Below are 18,771 nucleotides of genomic sequence, written 5' to 3' on the forward strand. Positions count from 1 at the left end.
ACCTCCGCAGATACTCTGGAGGATGGTAGATCGTCGAGAGGCGCTGCACGAACGCCGAATTGAAGAAAAAGTATCAGGTAGGAAACTTCTACCCGGCACCAACTGGTCCTCTTCGCTTTCCCTGCAAAGCTTCTGGGTTCTGCAGCAAGCAGCCTGGACCCCTCTCACCCGAGAAAGAGATTTTCGAGGAACTAACAGCAGTGAGTTGGAGCCCCTGCATATCCAGGCACAGAGACCCAGTGCTGAAAACAATTTGCTGCGGGGTGCTGGAAGCAGAAGGGCCCCCATTTTGGCGGTGGGGGGGTAGGGAATAAAATCTCAGCAGATTGGCTGTGGCTGAGCGGTGCACTCACCACATCCAGTTTCTGCCGGTTGAATTCCCTAAATGCAGACTGGACCTTTCCGAGGGTCCCGACTTTCTGCAATGACTCTCCGAGGCAGGAAAACCTAGCAGGGAAGAAACTTTAGGCAGAAAAGCCTCACAGAGGAAAATGGAGAGGGAGGATTAAACTGAACACCTGCTGGACTGGAGAGTTCCATAAATGAAAAGTGTAAGGAAAATGGGCACTGAGTGAGGAAGATTAAACAAATCTTAGGAGCAGGGGACAAAATTCTATACAGAAACAAAGAGAATAGATCAAGATTCCTGAAGAAGGAAGAGAGGAAAAACTGTCAAATTATGGCAGGCTGTTATGTTTCTTGTACTGAGGAAAGGAGGGCTTATAAGAGATAGGAATTAAGTTAAGCTTTAGTTTGCTGATGTAGGGCTTAGCTTAAAGGTCTACTTAATTTATTTAACTTAAACGCCAGTTTGATCTGGCTGTCAGCCATTGGGAATTGTGATAAAAATTGAAGGTGTTGAACCGGTGTTCATTTACTGCCTGTAAGGCCTTGGGGTAATATTTGCTAGTTGTTTTCATGTTGGGCTCATAGATGATCATGATGTCAGTTTTAACATGATCATAATTTTTAGGTCATCCCAGACATAAAGAAATCATTTGCTGGGTCACAAGTGGTTGGTGACCTACATTCAAATCTTTGGGACAGACAGTCCACCAGGGAGATTATAATGAATATTATGAGGGATAAAAGGTCCAAATGCCCACCTCATAGTATATGCCTAAGCCTAGTTCCCATGTTTTGACCCAAATGAAATCAAAGTGATCAAAAGAAAGGCCTTACCAGTTTAAGTCATGTAGTGCATTTAATTATTTCATTTAATTTTACCTTAACTTCCACAGAAGTGTGTACCCAAATACAACAGGTGGTGTTGGCAATGACAAAAATGCCTCCTTGTTCAGCTAATAAGTAACAAATTAAGCTAATAAATCTAATGAGTTGTTGTGCAGCTATAGCTTTAGCAGTAGATTCAGTAATTTCTCCATTGTGATTTTAATCCTATTTTCATTTGTGTTAGCCCTAAGCCAAGGTAGCAGCAATCTACCCAAAGACCCAAACCCAGAACCATTACCTCCCTGAGTAAATTCTCTTTCCCCCTACTGTAGGTTGAGGGGAGTAGTCCAGTGAGAAGTTTCAGATTCATTATAAATTCCTAAAGGACTGTGAGGTGACCAAATGCACATTGCCCAGGCATTTTGTCAACTGTAAAGGTAATTTACAACCCAGTCAAGTATCTAATAACATTTCCAAAACAAAAATATTGCCTGGGGAAGTGATTGTGTTCCCACCTACCATATAGGAGGTCCAGGGTTTGATTCTCAGGGCTGCCTGTTGAAAGGCAAGCTGGCCAAAATGGTGAGCTGGCCTGAGTGGAGTGCTGAGAACTGGCCCATGCAGAGAGCTGGCCCAGTAAGATGATGCTACAGAAAGAGGCACAGAGGAGAGACAATAAGAGATGCAGCAGACCAGGGAGCTGAGGTTGCACAAGAGTTTGAGCACATCTTTCCTACTCTAGAAGGTCCCAGGATCAATTCCCAGTGCCACCTAAAGAGATGACAAGCAGAAATAGAAGAACACACAGAGAGCATACAGTAAGTGCAAGGCAATGGGGTGGGGGAGAAATAAATAGATAAAATAAATCTTAGAAAAATTTTTAAAAAATTATTGCCTGGCAGAACAATGTAAATACAGTCAATGTGATGTTGTTTACAGATTTATTAGTAGGAATACTATCATTTGTCCTTAGTATCCAAGGGTCTGTCTTATTGAGACTATAAATGAAAAGCTTACCAAAAATTATTTGTGTTGTGAATATTTTGCAGATCCAGTAACCTAAACCTGAAAGTAGACATGCATTGTTAATGTAACTTGTAGTTTGTTGAGGTATGTGGACTATTATGGCAAGTTTTCCAAGCTCTTCTATGATATCTTTATAATTCTCTCAATCAGTTGTGTCTATTGTGTGGCTTACACTGAGCAAAAACAGGTTCTTTCCTTCCAATACACTTTAAAGACCAATTCCTGTGACACTGGGTTTCCAAGTGAGAAAGTTTATTTGCTAGGCAAGCAAAGAGATCATTGGTCTAGAAGGACCCAAAAATGTGCCTCCTTGATTTTGAGGAGGTTGGGGTTTTTATGGTTTCAAACAGGGCAGGGTGGAGTGGTTATAATCACAATAGTAAATATACACAAACCTTGTTTTCAGATAAACATAAACAAAAGTAAGATCAGACTCTAATAACCATCACAATAGTATGTGTACACAAGGGTGTGCCTCATTTGAAATAACCATAAAGTAAGGTGAGGTTGACCTAGCCAGTTTCGGTAATTTCAGGTATTAGCTTTAGACTATTCTATAATATAGTGAAAAAATAAGGGGAAAAAACATCTGTATAATGATTCAGTAATCATAAACTTAAGCTAATTCTTAATTCTTGGTTATAAGGTTCCAGGTCCAAGAAATTTTAAAGCAGAATAAAGAAGACTTGGGTCTAGTATTCATATCTGATATGAAACAGATGGTGCCGTTTGATCTGAAGAGAGTGAACCATTTGGGATAAAAAAAGAAATTTGTTATGGGTAGAACTATGGGGTCGCTTGCAATGTGCAGATATCAGGATTTATGGTGACAATTCAGTCTATAAGGTTACATTCCTTTGAAAAGTCCTTGTAGAAACAGCCAATGACATTGTCTTTCTAAGCCAGTACAAGGGCAAAGTATAATGAAATATAAAGATTTTATGCATTATGAATATTAGTTTTTTTTTCCAAATTCTACTCAATTTATTCATTTTTTAAAAAATATTACATTCAAAAATATGAGGTCCCCATTCACCCCCACCGCCCCCACCCCACCACTCCCCCCACAGTAACACTCTCCCCCATCATCATGACACATCCATTGCATCTGGTGACTACATCTCTGGGCATCGCTGCACCCGATGGCCTATGGTCCACACCATAGCCCACACTCTCCCATGTTCCATCCAGTGGGCCATGGGAGGACATACAATGTCCGACAATTGTCCCTGGAGCACCACCCAGGACAACTCCAAGTCCTGAAAATGCCTCCACATCTCATCTCTTCCTCCCATTCCCTGCACCCAGCAGCCACCATGGCCACTTTTTCCACACCAATGCCACATTTTATCAATTATTAACCACAATAGTTCATGAATAGGATATCATTAAGTCGACTCTAATCCTTACTGTATTCCTCCTTCCTGTGGACCTTGGTTTGGTTGTGTCCATTCCACATCTATGTCAAGATGGGGTTTAGATTCCACATGGATACTGGATGCAATCCTCCTGCTTTCAGTTGTAGGCACTCTTGGCTCCATGGTGTGGTGGTTGACATTCTTCAACTCCATGTTAGCTGAGTGGGTAAGTCCAATAAATCAGAGTGTAGGAGCTGAAGTCTGTTGAGGCTCAGGGCCTGGCTATCATATTGTCAGTCCAGAGATTCAGATCCCCTAGATATGTCTTAAACCCCAACACCAACTACAATTCCAGTAAAGTAGCATGAAAGGCTTGTGAAAAGAGATCCCATCTGAGTCCAGTTCCATCATGCAGAAACACCATCTCCAAAGAAGGGGCAACTGACATGGCAGTGAACCCCATCTGCCATGACCATAGAACCTGTGGGTCTCTTTAGCCCTCAAAAGGACCAATACCTTGGGTTGTATCTACTTTATCTGTCTCTGAAACTCTGCTCAGGTGTGCATAAGGGCAATCCTTCTGACAACCTCCAGACTATTTCTTAGAGACTCATAGCCATACGAACTCATTTGTCCTTTCCATTTCCCCCTTACTTTAGGTCAAACAGCATTTTTAACTCCTGTTATTACATGTAGACAGGGATTCTTCTAGTCCACGTTGAACCTTTAATTAAAGGTCATTTTCTAGTTACATCATCAGCTGGTACTTGTTAGTGATCCCTCGGTGCCAGGGAGGCTCATCCCCAGGTGTCATGTCCCACGCTGGGGGGAAGGCATTGCATTTACATGCTGAGTTTGGCTTTGAGACTGGCCACATTTGAGTAACACGGAGGCTGTCAGGAAGAAACTCCTAGGCACAGTGCTGCTCTAGGCCTTGTTCTTATTTCAGGCGTATAGGCTCACAAGCATAGTCATTAGTATCAGGGGCTCACTTTTGGACACTCATTCCTTCCTGGTCCTTACCGTTGCACCTGGGTGACTGCCGCTGCTCGCCTAGGGACCACGACAGAGCCCCCCCCCCCCCCGGCCAGGAACCCAGTACCTCCCCAGCTGTTGTTTTTAATTGTTTCCACTATGAGTATATCCAAACATTTCCATGCACCCTGGACACATGCCCTGTATAACTCCCTGTCAACCATATATCGCCTGTCAACATCCCATACCAGTATTCCTCTGCTGCCATTGTTGAACCACTCTGTGATCCATAATTTCCTGAAAAGTGAAGCCCAACATAATGTCAGGTTCCCTTACTAGTAAAATGGAATATAGCAACCAGTTTAAAGGTTAGATATAGACTACACATTGATTTGGAAAAATTCTACATCCTATCTTTTTCTTTTCTTCTTTCCTAATTATTGAGCTTCTCTTCACAAGAGCCTTAGATCACAGTAATTCATCTATACAATATACAGTACTCCCACATATCCATTATAAAACCTTTTCCCTTCCACAGAGATAATCTTTTCACTTATTCATATCATATTTACTGAAACTGATATACAGATATTGAGACAATAGCTTTCAAACAAGGTAACATTTGTGTTTACATTGTGGTTCATACTTCAGGCTATACAGTTTTCTAAATTTTTTAGTTATCCTATGTTTTACATTATGGTTTACATTATTAGTCTGTCGTCCCCTATATGTTTTTGATGTAATAATACATGTTTTGTATTCATCCTTGTGTATTCTTGTGAAACACTTTTTTTGCCCTAACATTTACTTTGGTTCCATCTATTCAATATCTATTTCCCCCTCCCCTTGGGCCCCACAGTGACAGTCAATCTTCATTTCTTGAGGAGCAATGTTCTGCAATACTTGCAACAGTGTTGAGGGCTTGACTTGCTCAACTGCCCTAATGCCCTGGAAGCCACCATTTCTCTTGAGAGATACAGTTCCCTCTATTTGATGGCATTAGTCCTCCCCAGGATGTGCGTCTAACTTCACTCTCATTATATGGGTCTCTACCCAATGGTATAACGCACTCTGGCAAAATGAGCATTCAGACATTCCCTAGGAGTCTGTCCTGTGTCAGATTATCCCCTTTGAGTATCTTAAACAGGTAACTTCCCTAATTATATTTTGAAAAGGTTTTCTCAGTATTTTACTTTCAACCAACACCTGACAATCTCCTATGTTCGTATGTTGCCCCTTCCTCCCCCCAATTTCTTGGGCAATATTACCCATCCCTAGCCCCCCTCAAACCCGCAAAGCCCCACCCAAAGGTAACCCTATGCCCCCATTTTATCTCTTCCTTGTGCACATACTTACCTCCAGCTTATCATAGATTTTTCCCATGTAGATGTCAGCTTACATCCTTCCTCTACCCCCCGATTTCCTGTGAGCCTATCTTCTAGTCTCTAGCTCTCTGAGGAAGCTTGCTTATTTCATATCGAGGTCATGTAGTATTTGTCCTTCAAAGCCTGGGTTGCTTCACTCAACAAAAGGTTTTCAAGATTCATCCATGTTATCGCGTGTGTTTGTAGTGTATTTGTTCTTAAAGCCGAGTAGTATTCCATTGTATGTATATACCACATTTTATTGATCCACTCATCTGTTGATGGGCATTTGGGTCAATTCCAACTTTTGGCGATAGTGAACATTGGTGTGCATGTATCAGTTTGTGTCCTTGTTTTCAGTTCTACTCAGTATATACCCAGCAGTGGTATTGCTGGGTCATATGGCAAATCTATGGTTAGTCTTCTGAGAAACCGCCAAACTGTCCTCCAGAATGGTTCGATCCTTCTGCATTCCCACCCGCAGTGGATGAGTGTTCCAATTTCTTCACATCCTCTCCAGCATTTGTATTCTTCTGTTTTTTTCATAGCTGTCAATCTTATGGGAGTAAGATGGTATCTCATTGTAGTTTTTATTTGCATTTCCCTGATAGCTAAAGATTTGGAGCATTTTTTCATGTGCTTTTTAGCCATTTGTATTTCTTCTTTGGAGAAGTGTCTGTTTAAATCTTTTTCCCATTTTTTAAATGGGTCGTTTATCTTTTTATTTTCAAGATATAGGAATTCTTTATATATGCAAGTTAAAGTCTCTTATTGGAAATATGGTTGCCAAATATTTTCTCCCATTGTATAGGCTCCCTTTTTACTTTCTTGACAAACTCCTTTGTGGTGCATAAGGCTTTAATTTTGAGGAAGTCCCATTTATCTATTTGTTCTTTTGCTGCTCGTGCTTTTGGTGTGATGTTCATGAAGCCATTTCCTATTACAAGGTCTTGTAGATGTTTCCCTACACTGCTTTCCAAGGTCTTTATGATCGTGGCTCTTGTATTTAGATCTTTGATCCATCTTGAGTTGATCTTTGTATAAGGTGTGAGATGGTAATCCTCTTTCATTCTTCTACATATGGATATCCAGTTCTCCAGGCACCATTTGTTGAATAGGCCATTCTCTCCCAGTTGAGAGGGTTTGGTGGCTTTATCGAATATTATATGGCTATATATATGAGGTTCTATATCAGAACTTTCAATTCAATTCCTTTAGTTTATGTGTCTCTCGTTATGCCAATATCATGCTGTTTTCACTACTGTAGCTTTGTAGTATGTTTTGAAGTCAGGTAGTGTGATTCCTCCAATTTCGTTTTTGTTTTTCAATATGTCTTTGGCTATTCGGGGCCTCTTTCCTTTCCAAATAAATTTCATAGTTAGTTTTTCTAGTTCCTTTAAGAAGGCTGTGTTGATTTTTATTGGGATTGCATTGAATGTGTAGATCAGTTTTGGTAGGATAGACATCTTAATAATATTTAGTCTTCCTATCCATGAACAGGGAATATTCTTCCATTTATTTAGGTCTTCTTTGATTTCCTTGAACAGTCTTGTATAGTTCTCGGTGTATAAGTTTTTACATCTTTAGTTAAATTTATTCCTAAATATTTGATTTTTTTATTTACTATTGTGAATGGTATTTGTTTCTTGATTTCCTCCTGAGCTTGCTCATTATTGGTGTACAGAAATGCTACTGATTTTTGCGACTTTATAATATGCGACTTTACTGAACTCATTTATGAGTTCTAGAAGCTTTGTTGTAGACCTCTCAGGGTTTTCTATGTATAGGATCATGTCATCTGCAAATAATGAAATTTTGACTTCTTCCTTTCCAATTTGAATGCCATTTATATCTAGTTCTTGCCTCAGTGCTCGAGCAAATACTTCTAAGACAATGTTAAATAGAAGGGGAGACAGTGGGCATCCTTGTCTTGTTTCTGACTTCAGAGGGAAGGATTTTAGGATTTCTCCATTGTAAACAATGCTGGCTGTAGGTTTTTCATATATACTGTTTATCATGTTCAAAAAATTTCCTTGTATTCCAGTCTTTTGGAGTGTTTTTATCAAGGGTGCTGTATTTTGTGAAATGCTTTTTCTGCATCTTTAGATATAATCATGTGGTTTTTTTCCTTCAATCTGTTTATATGGTGTATTACATTGATCAATTTTCTTATGTTGAACCATCCTTGCATACCTGGAATGAATCCCACTTGGTCGTGGTGTATAATTCATTTAATGTGTTGTTGAATACAATTAGCAAGTATTTTGTTAAGTATTTTTGCGTCTAGGTTCATTAGAGAAATTGGTCTGTAATTTTCCTTTCTTGTGGTGTCTTTGTTTGGCTTTGGTACTAGGGTAATGTTGGCATCATAGAAAGAGTTAGGCAATGTTCCTTCTGTTTCAATTTTTTGGAAGAGTTTCAGCAGGATTGGTGTTATTTCTTGCCAGAATGTTTTGTAGAATTCACCTGTGAAGCCGTCTGACCCTGGGCTGTTCTTAGTTGGGAGATTTTTAATGACTGATTCTATCTCTTTTCTTGTGATTGGTTTGTTGAGATCATCAATTTCTTCTTTTGTCAATATAGGCTGCTTATGTGTTTCTAGAAATTTGTTCATTTCCTCTGAATTGTCATTTTGTTGGAATATAGTTTTTCAAAGTATCCTCTTATGATAATCTTTATTTCTGTGGGGTCAGTGGTAATATCTTCTTTCTCATTTCTTATTTTGTGTATTTGCATCTTCTCTCTTTTTTTCTTTGTTAGTCTCGCTAAAGGTTTGTCAATTTTATTGATCTTCTCAAAACAGCTCTTGGTCTTGTTTATCTTTTCAAGTGCTTTCTTATTTTCTATTTCATTTGGTTCTGCTCTTATCTTTGTTATTTCCTTCCTTCTTCTTCCTGTTGGATTACATTGTTCTTTTTCTAATTCCTCCAAATGTGCAGGTAGTTCTTCAATTTTTGCTCTTTCTTTTTTGATGTATGAATTTATGGCTATAAATTTCCCTCTCAGTATTGATTTTGCTACATCCCATATATTTTGGTATGTTGTGTTATCATTATCATTTGTTTCAAGGTAGTCATTGATTTCTTTTGAGATTTCCTCTTTGACCCACTGTTTTTCTAAGAGTGTGCTGTTTAATTTCCATATCTTGGTGTGACATCTGGGCCTCTGGCCCTTGCAGATTTCCAGCTTCATTCCACTGTTTTCAGAGATATTATTTTGTATAATTTCGATCTTTCTGAATTCATTAAGCCTTTGTTTGTGGCCTAGCATATGGTCTATCTTGGAGAATGATCCATGTGCACTTGAGAAAAATGTACATCCTGCTGTTTTTGGATGTAATGATCTGTATATGTCCATTAGATCCAGCTCCTCTAATATACTGTTCAAAGATTTTGTTTCTTTTGTGATTCTCTTTTGAGATGTTCTGTCCAGAGTTGATAGTGGTGTATTAAAATGCCCCACTATAATTGTAGATGCATCTATTCTTTCACTTAGTTTTGCCAGTGGTTGCCTTACGTATTTAGAGGCGCCCTTGTTAGGAGCAGAAATATTTATCATTGTTCTTTCATTCTTCTTGACAGATTGTCCCTTTCATTAATATGCAGTATCCTTCTTTGTCTCTCACAATTGTTTCGCATTTGAAGTCTATTTTGTCTGATATCAATATAGCTACTCCTGCCTTTTTTTGGTTATTGTTTGCTTGTAAGATTGTTTTCCAAACATTCACTTTCAACCTCCATGAGTCTCTGTGTCTAAGATGTGTTTCTTGTAGACAGCATATAGATGGGTCATATTTCCTTATCCAATGTCCCTGTTTGAATATTTTGATAGGTGAGTTTAATCCATTGACATTCAGTGTTATTATTTTCAAGGAATTATTTATGTTAGCCATATTTTGATTGGACTTGTGTTTGTCATATTTTGTTTGTTTTTTTCTTCTCTTTTTGTCTTTTTTGTTGCTTTTACACTCTCCTCCAACTCTGCCTGTCTTGTTTTTTCCCTTCTTCCTGCAGAACTCTCTTTAGAATTTCTTGAAGGGAAGGTTTCTTGTTGGCATACTCTTTCAATTTCTGTTTGTGAATATTTTGAACTCTCCATCGTTTTTGAATGCTAGTTTAGCTGGATAGTGTATTCTTGGTTGGAAATTTTTTTCTTTTAGTACCTTGAGTATATCATACCACTGCCTTCTTGCCTCCATGGTTTCAGATGAGAAATCAGCACTTAATCTTATGGAGCTTCCCTTGTATGTGATGGTTTTCTTTTCTCTTGCTGCTTTTAGAATTTTCTCTTTGTCTTGACCGTTGGATAATTTGACAAGTATATGTCTTGGGGTTGGCCTGTTGGGGTTTATGACGATTGGGGTACACTGTGCTTCTTGGATATGTACATCTGTCTCTTTCAGTAGATTTGGGAAGTTTTCAGCCATTATTTCCTACAACACTCCTTCTGACCCCTTTCCCTTCTCTTCTCCTTCTGGGATGCCTTTAATACGTATGTTTGTGCGTTTTGCATTGTCATTCAGGTCCCTAAGTCCTAGCTGGATTTTTTCTGTCTTTTTATCGATCAATTCTACTAAATGTTTGATTTCTGATGTACTTTCTTCCACATCACTAATTCTCTGCTCTGCCTCTTCTAATCTGCTGTTATTTGCAGCGAGTGTATTTTTGATTTCTTGAACTGTGGTGTTCATTCCCAACATATCTGCTATCTTTTTGCATATGTCTGCAATTTCCCCTCCAAGTGTTTTCTTCATATTGTTAACCTCTTCCTTTACTTCATTAAATTCGTCTGTGATATATGTTCTGTGATCTTTAATTACTTGTGCGAGGTTCTGCTCCCCTTCCTGGTTTTTAGTTTGTTCATTGGATTCAGCCATGTTTTTCTGATTTCTGGTTTGATTTTTAGATTTTTGTTGCTGTCTTGTCATCATTTAATCTTGACTGGTTTAATCAGTTCCTTAGCTTCTTTGTCTAGTCTTGGGGATTAATTAGCTGTTGTTTTTGCATAAGTGTTATATCTTCTCTTTGTCACTTTGTTCTTCTTATTCTAATATCTTGTTGCTGGCTGAGTTCACTTTGAAGGAAAGTATTAGAGCCAGGGAAACGCAATTGTGTAAGCAAGGAAAATGTGTAAAGTAGTATTGGTAATAAATTTTAACAGAGCAACAATATGAGATGTGGGAGGATGGTATTACATTCATGTAAGTTGTGTAGAGTTATAGCAGTAGGTAGAGTACCTATAATGAGGTAGTCGACTGAATATGGGAGGAATATGGTATGAATTAAAAAGCTAGTGTTTTCGTGAGAGAGGGAAAGAGAAAAGAAAGGCAATATGTTCAAGAGTGTATAAAAGACAGAAAACAAAACAAAGGTATTAGAAATTAAGAATTAAACACTTTGTGGTTCAAAGAAAGGGAGGTGGAATATAGGAGAGACAGTAGATGATGGAGGATATCAAGATGTGGGGGAAAGGGGATAGTGTAGGTAGCCAAAATCAGTTCACACAGAAATGAGGCAACGGAGGATGAAGGAACCCAGCAAATGTGAGGTGTTCCCTGCAGCACCTATTGTATAATTAAGATAAAATAAAATAAGAAGAAAATGAGGGACCAGAGAGAAAAAAAAAATACTTTGTGGGATACGATGGGAGAAAAGACTAGGAGATAATGCAATGTTAGCAATCAGGACAATAAAAAATAAAAAATAAAAAACAAAACAAAACAAAAAAGAAAAAATGCAAACGTTCAGAGTTAGGCCATTCAAGGACCTCAGATGGAACTTGGGGCGTGATGGATTCAGGGATAGAAAGTCTGTGATATTGCAGACTCAAGAGGTGGGAGTCTCTGGGGTGGCCACCAGGGTTTAGGGGACACAGACCTGGCAACCTCAAATCTGGTTAACAGGAGCCTGGGAGCACCACAGTGCAACACAGCCTTCAGGGATCCCCGCAGCTGGGTGCCAGCCCTATGGGGGAGGTCACATCCGCAAACTCTGACGTATGTGTCAGAACCCCATAATTCACCCTCTCAGTTGGGTCTCTTCTGTGGCTGTATCAACAATTTGACTTCAGGACACCTCCCGCCCTGTAAGCCCCCGAAACGGTCACCTGGGGGTGCCTCTACACTGCAGCCAATTTAATGATGCTGCAGATCAGTAGCCAGGCCCAGGGGGAGGGGCTCCAGCCGGAAACGCCAATATCAGAGTCCGAAATCGAAATTCCCACGCTTCTCAAAATATTCCCCTAATCGGCTTCCAGACGTCTCCCACCCTGCCAGTCCCTGAAACAGCCTCCTGGTGACGTCTTTTTTTTTGTGAGCAATTTAAGGCCACTGCAGATCGGCAGCCGGCCTTGGGGGCGGGGCTCTAGCTGGAAGCATTATTATTTGTGTCCGCAATCAAAAATTCCCGGCCTCGCAATAAAACTCCCGTTTGTCTCCCTAAATCGGTCTGTGAAGGCCTCCTGCCCTGTTAGCCTCCCAATAGCCCGCTCAGGGCTTATGAATTCCCCAGTACCGCAGAGCCTCCAGGGCTCGCCATCTCAGCGCCAGTACCGCGGTTCCACCCACCCCTGGAGGGAGCGTCCTGCGCACAGCCCCCACCTCCGAGTAATAGAGCCTCAATTTTATTTTATACACGAATTTTCTCTGTTACCTTCCCACCAAATCGATGTCCAGACACTTCCTGCCCTGCAAAATCCTGAAACAGCCTGGTCCCGAAGAATTTCCAACACTGCCTGGCTGCTTCTTTGCAGGAGAGATTATTAGGTGCGCTCACTCAGCCACCATCTTGCCCCGCACCCCTATGAATATTAGTAAGGTAGCATCTGTGCTAGGATTTGATCTGTCACCGTGGGAATAGTAGTCTACTTTGTGACATTGCCTACTTTCCTTCTTGGCTAGTTGGATTTTTAACTCTGCATACTTAGTCCAGGGGTCTGATAGAACATTTTTTTTTGTTGAGTAATGTGGACCCATGGCTCAATACCCTGTAATTAACTTGCATTACCAGAAGTTAGGAGTACTTGTCAGGGTTCCTTTTAGTCATCTGTATTTTTACGTGTGATTTCCAGTAGATCCATTATCCTGGTGTCAGATTTTTTTTTTTAAGATGTATTTATTTATTTATTTCTCTCCCCTTTCCCCCCACCCCAGTTGTCTGTTTTCTGTGTCTATTTGTTGCGTCTTCTTTGTCCGCTTCTGTTGTTGTCAGTGGCACGGGTATCTGTGTTTCGTTTTGCTGCATCATCTTGTGTCATTTCTCTGTGTGGGCGGCACCATTCTTAGGTAGGCTGCACTTGCTTTGGGGCTGGGTGGCTCTCCTTACAGGGTGCACTCCTTGCACGTGGGACACCCCTGCGTGGCACGGCACTCCTTGCACGCATCAGCACTGCACGTGGGCCAGCTGCACAGGGTCAAGGAGGCCCGGGTTTGAACTGCAGACCCCACATGTGGTAGATGGATGCCCTAACCACTGGGCCAAGTCTGACATCCTGGTGTCAGATTATGATTAATGGAGTATCTGTCATGTGAGACAGGAAAAGTGTCCTTTACTTGTTGAAGGTAATCTTTGGCATAATGCATTAAGGATTTGCAATTTGGGTCATGTCCTTGTGTGACAATGTTCTCAATTTATTCCCAGAGATAGGTCTGCCAGGAAAAATTTCATATGGGGAGAATTTGAATTTCCTAAAATAAATGCTATGAATAAACAGAGGGCCTAAGGTAAAATTTTGGGCCTGTAAAGGCTAGGTTCTTCAGTTAATTTAGACAGCATTAATTTAAATTTATAATTATACCTGTTTTAACTAGTGTCTGTTTTTGCATGAAAATATGCAAGTGCATTTTTAAAATATTCACACCCAGTCTTTTGTGTGTAAGCCTTTATCTTAATGATAGCAACAGTAGATGGGAATAAAATGGCAGAAAGGAGATAATTCACTTGTCAACAATTTTCAAGTAGCATGCCAGATATGAGGAACCCTCTTTGCTTCCAGATCATGCTGAAAATCACTGTAGATCAGGGGCTCTAAACCATGGTCTGTGGAGATTTCGGGGGCAGGTTTTCACGGGGTCTTTGAGTTTGAATTGAAAATTTTAATTTAAAGACATGGCGATGTTGAGTGTAATAAAATTATCTGCTGCTACATTCTGAGTAGGGGTCCATGGTGTTCACATGACTGGCAAAGGAGTCCTTGGAACAAAAATGGTTAAGAACCCCTGTTATAACTGGTTACTGAATTTCCTTCTGATGGAAGGCGGGGTTGGGTAAGAGTACAGAGTTCATCCTTTTTGGTGGAAGAAAATTGTGGATGGCTGCCTTATTCAGTCAGTATGCGGTTGATAGTAAAGTATACACACTCTAGAATAATAAAAATTTTCCTTGTTTCTTCAGCACAAATATTTCTACTTATATAGTCACATGGGTGACTCAAAATATTTGTAGATTTCCATTCCTCTTAGATATACAGATTAGTAAGAAGCTTTTTGCTATAGGTGCTTTAGAGTAGTTGCCCAGGACAATAAAAATTTATAAAAGTGTGACATATCTTTGAAAAAAGCAGAAAGGTTGTTTTTGAGAGTTTTAGAAGGAAGTGAATGACACAAGGTGTGTCGAGTAGATTTATCTTAACTAACATCTGTGTTAATCTAATTGTGTCTTTTGAATTAGAGGACTGATGCTGTTACAACTACATTGAAAGAGAGTTTGCCATCAAAATGGTGTTTTTCTAGAGATGAAGCTCTGAACTCCACTTGGAATGAAAGCATCCTCTATAAGACTTGGGCTTGACTTCTGCAGGGGTGGAATCTATGATGAGCTGGCAGTAAGTATGAGCACAAAGAAGAGATAAAATGGGGGCAAGGGGTTGCCTTTGGGCAGGGCTTTGCAGATTTGAGGGGGGCTGGGGATGGGCGGATGGGTAATATTGCCCAAAAAATTGGGGGGCGGGAGGGGCAACATACGAACATAGGAGAGTGTCAGGTGTTGGCTGAGAGTAAAATGCTGAGAAAATCGTATCAAAATATAATTAGGAGGGTTACCCGTTTAGGATGCTCGGAGGGGATGGTCTGATGTGGGACAGACTCCTGGGGAATGTCTGAATGCTCATTTTGCCAGGGTGGGTTGTACCATTGGGTAGAGACCCAAGTAGTGAGAGTTGGGGTAGACTCACATCCTGGGGAGGACTAATGCCATCACATAGAGGGAACTGTATCTCTCGAGAGAAATGGTGGCTCCCAGGGCATTAGGGCAGTTGAGCAAGTCAGGCCCTGAACACTGTTGCAAGTATCTCTGGACGTGGCTCCTCGAGAAATGGAGATTGGCTGTCGCTGTGGGCCCCAAGGGGAGGGGAAAATGGATGTTGAATGGATGGAACCAAGGTAAATGTGGAGACAAGAGAGGAGTTTCGCGAGAGTACATGAGGATGAATATACATGTAATATTACACCAAAAATATGTAGGGGACGACAGACTAATAATGTAAACCATAATGTAAAACATAGGATAGCTAAAAAATTTAGAAAACTGTATATCCTAAAGTATGGACCACAATGTAAGCACAGATGTCACCTTGTTTGAAAGCTATTGTTTTGGAGTCTGTACATCAGTTTCAGTAAATATGATATGAATAAGTTAAAAGATTATCGCTGTGGAAGGGAAAAGGTTTTATGGTGGATGTGTGGGAGTACTGTATATTGTATATATGAATTACTGTGATCTAAGGCTCTTGTGAAGAGAAGCTCAATAATTAGGAAAAAAGAAAAGAAAAAGATAGGATGTAGAAATTTTCCAAATCAATACGTATTCTAGATCTAACCTTTAGACTCATCGCTATATTCCATTTTACTAGTCAGGGAACCTGACATTATATTGGGCTTTGCTTTTCAGGAAGTTGTGGATCACAGAGTGGCTCAACAATGGCGGCGGAGGAATACTGGTATGGGATGTTATTGACAGGCTATATATGGTTGACAGGGAGTTATACAGGGCATATGTCTAGGGTGCATGGTAATGTTTGGATATGCTCATAGTGGAAACAATTAAAAACAACAGCTGGAGGGTTACTGGGTTCCTGGCCGGGGGTACTCTGTCGTGGTCCCTAGGGGAGCAGCGGCAGTCCCCCAGGTGCAACGGTAAGAACCAGGAAGGAATGAGGGTCCAACAGTGGGCTCCTGATACTAATGACTATGCTTGTGAGCCTATACGCCTGAAATAAGAACAAGGCCTAGAGCAGCACTGTGCCTAGGAGTTCCCTCCTGACAGCCTCTGTGTTACTCAAATGTGGCCAGCCTCGAAGCCAAATTTAGCATGTAGATACAGTGCATTCCCCCCAGCGTGGGACATGACACCCGGGGATGAGCCTCCCTGGCACTGAGGGTCACTACCAAATACTAGCTGATGATGTAACTAGAAAATGACCTTGAATTAAAGGTTCAATGCCGATCAGCAGAATATCCCTGTCTACATATAATAACATGACTTTAAAATGCTGTTTGACCTAATGTAAGGGGGAAATGGAAAGGAGAAATGAGTTTATATGGCTATGAATCTCTAAAAAAGAGTCTGGAGGTTGTCAGAAGGATTGCCCTTATGCACACCTGAGCAGAGTCTCAGAGACAGATAAAGTAGATACAACCCCAGGTATTGGTTCTTTTGAGGGCTAAAGAGATCCCACAGGTTCTATGGTCATGGCAGATGGGGTTCACTGCCATGTCAGTTGGCCCTTCTTTGGAGCCGGTGTTTCTCCGTGATGGAACTGGACTCAGATGGGATCTCTTTTCACAAGCCTTTCATGCTACTTTACTGGAATTGTAGTTGGTGTTGGGGTTTAAGATATATCTAGGGGATTTGAATCTCTGGACTGACAATATGATAGCCACACCCTGAACCTCAACAGACTTCAACTCCTACACTCTGATTTATTGGACTTACCCCACTCAGCTAACATGGAGTTGAAGAATGTCAACCACCACACCATGGAGCCTAGAGTGCCTACAACTGAAAGCAGGGGGATTGCATCCAGTATCCATGTGGAATCTAAGCCCCTCTTGACATAGATGTGCAATGGACACAACCAGTCCAGTGTTCACAGAGAAAATGTGGCATTGGTGTGGGAAGGGTGGCCATGGTGGCTGCTTGGTGTGGGGAATGGGAGGAAGAGATGAGATGTGGAGGCATTTTCGGGACTTGGAGTTGTCCTGGGTGGTGTTTCACGGACAATTACAGGACATTGTAGATCCCCCCAGGGCCCACTGGATGGAACGTGGGAGAGTGTGAGCTGTGATGTGGACCATTAACTATGAGGTGCAGTGATGCCCGGAGATGTACTTACCAAATGCAATGGATGTGTCATGATGATGGGAGAGAGTGTTGCTGTGGGGGAGTGGTGTGTGGGGGTGGTGGGGTTGAATGGGACTTCATATTTTTTTAATGTAATATTTTTTTAAAAATGAATTAAAAAAAAAAAAAGACTTGGGCTCCCTGCATTCTCAGTCCATTTGGATTCTTATGAATAAGGGAGAGTATTTCAACCAGGTGGGAGAGTCCTCATTTATTTTGTAAATGATTTATTTTTTAATCAGAATGTGTTATTTAATTTGACTGCAGGCAGTTGGATAAAGACTCTCTGAGGTCAGGTAAAATTATTGTGGCTATATAATATTTCTGGATTTATAATTATTTGCTCATTGCCAAAGGGAAACTCGTTTAATATATTACCACTCAAGGAAGGGTTTTATGCATTTAGACCAGGGGAGAGGTCAAAATAGGAACAAACAAATTAATAATTGTACAACGAAAAATGATATGAGTGACCTGAAGGAACAGTAGATTTTAATATAGGCTATAGGTAGGGCAAAGGATACTTTTGGTTGGGGTTCAGTGAAGAGATCTCTGAGGAAATGACAAAACAAAGACTAAAAGAACATCAGGATGATGTGGGAAATTTTTCAGGGGATTTCCACAGAAATGAAGAGTGGCTACAGTGTTCAGTATTGAAATAATAGCTAATATGAATGTGTTTGAATGTTTCTGAGAAATGAATTCTTATTCAATCCTTGGATGCCTGGAGGAGTCCTAACTCAAAATTACTTAATTTGAAGGAAATATTTTGTTAAAGTGGCATATCTTGATTATGTTCATCTTGATTGACATTTAGGTTAATCAGAGAGTTAACTCTAGAAAAAGAGAATTTATTTAAATTTCTGGGCTCATGGTGATAGTATTGTCCTGAGTTATGTTGGATTTTTTTTGCCTTTACATATGTAAATAGAGATGTACACGCTCAGTTTTCAGCCAACGTGGAGTAAATTGAAGTAATTGAATAGATATGTGATTGTCATGATAGTGTACAGAAGTGTGAGAGATAGGGGGCTGTATTACAATTCAGCCTTGAGATGTTCTAAGAATACTGTTTGAGTACGGCCATGCAGGACACAAGAAGGAGGAATACACTCAGGGGACTGAGATGTCAGAGAAGTCTAGGGAAAAAAAAGTTCCCAAAAGGTCCAGTTCTTTACTTCCAAGTTATAGACTGAAGCACACACATTGAATTTATTCATGGGGAGCTTATTGGAGATGGTAGCATGATTACTTAAGAGGAAGCCTGTCATTTACTAACTCATCCTTTAAGGTGTGTGAGTAAAGCATAAAAGTGCTCATGTAGATTGATTATGAAAGAAGGAAAAGGAGATCAGGCACAAGGGGCATTTGGGTTCATAAAAGAAGAGAAACAATAAGGTTAAATGATGAGGTGATTGAGTATAATAAGAGAGAGCAGTTGCTGGTAATGACTTCGAAAAGAAGCAGGAAAGCCTGCAATTCAGTTGGAGAGGTTAGTAATGTGCTGTGTCACATGCAGTAATAAACATGACAGAAAAT

At 40.4% G+C, this 18,771-nt stretch overlaps 1 protein-coding gene across 2 annotated transcripts in view; it reads left to right on the forward strand.

Annotated features, from left to right (window-relative positions):
- LOC101422059 (zinc finger protein 596-like) overlaps window positions 1-18,771 on the forward strand; it is a 59,619-nt gene continuing 40,848 nt past the window's right edge. Inside the window, exons 1-2 of one of the 2 annotated variants that reach the window (XM_023591997.3) lie at window positions 1-77; window positions 14,563-14,716. The gene's annotated coding sequence lies outside the window, so the exon portion shown is untranslated. The remainder of the gene's footprint in view (window positions 78-14,562; window positions 14,717-18,771) is intronic. The other variant, XM_058285641.2, reaches the window with a different exon arrangement.

This window comes from Dasypus novemcinctus, chromosome 23 (assembly GCF_030445035.2).
Source record: "Dasypus novemcinctus isolate mDasNov1 chromosome 23, mDasNov1.1.hap2, whole genome shotgun sequence".
In the NCBI taxonomy this organism is placed as follows: Eukaryota; Metazoa; Chordata; class Mammalia; order Cingulata; family Dasypodidae; genus Dasypus; species Dasypus novemcinctus.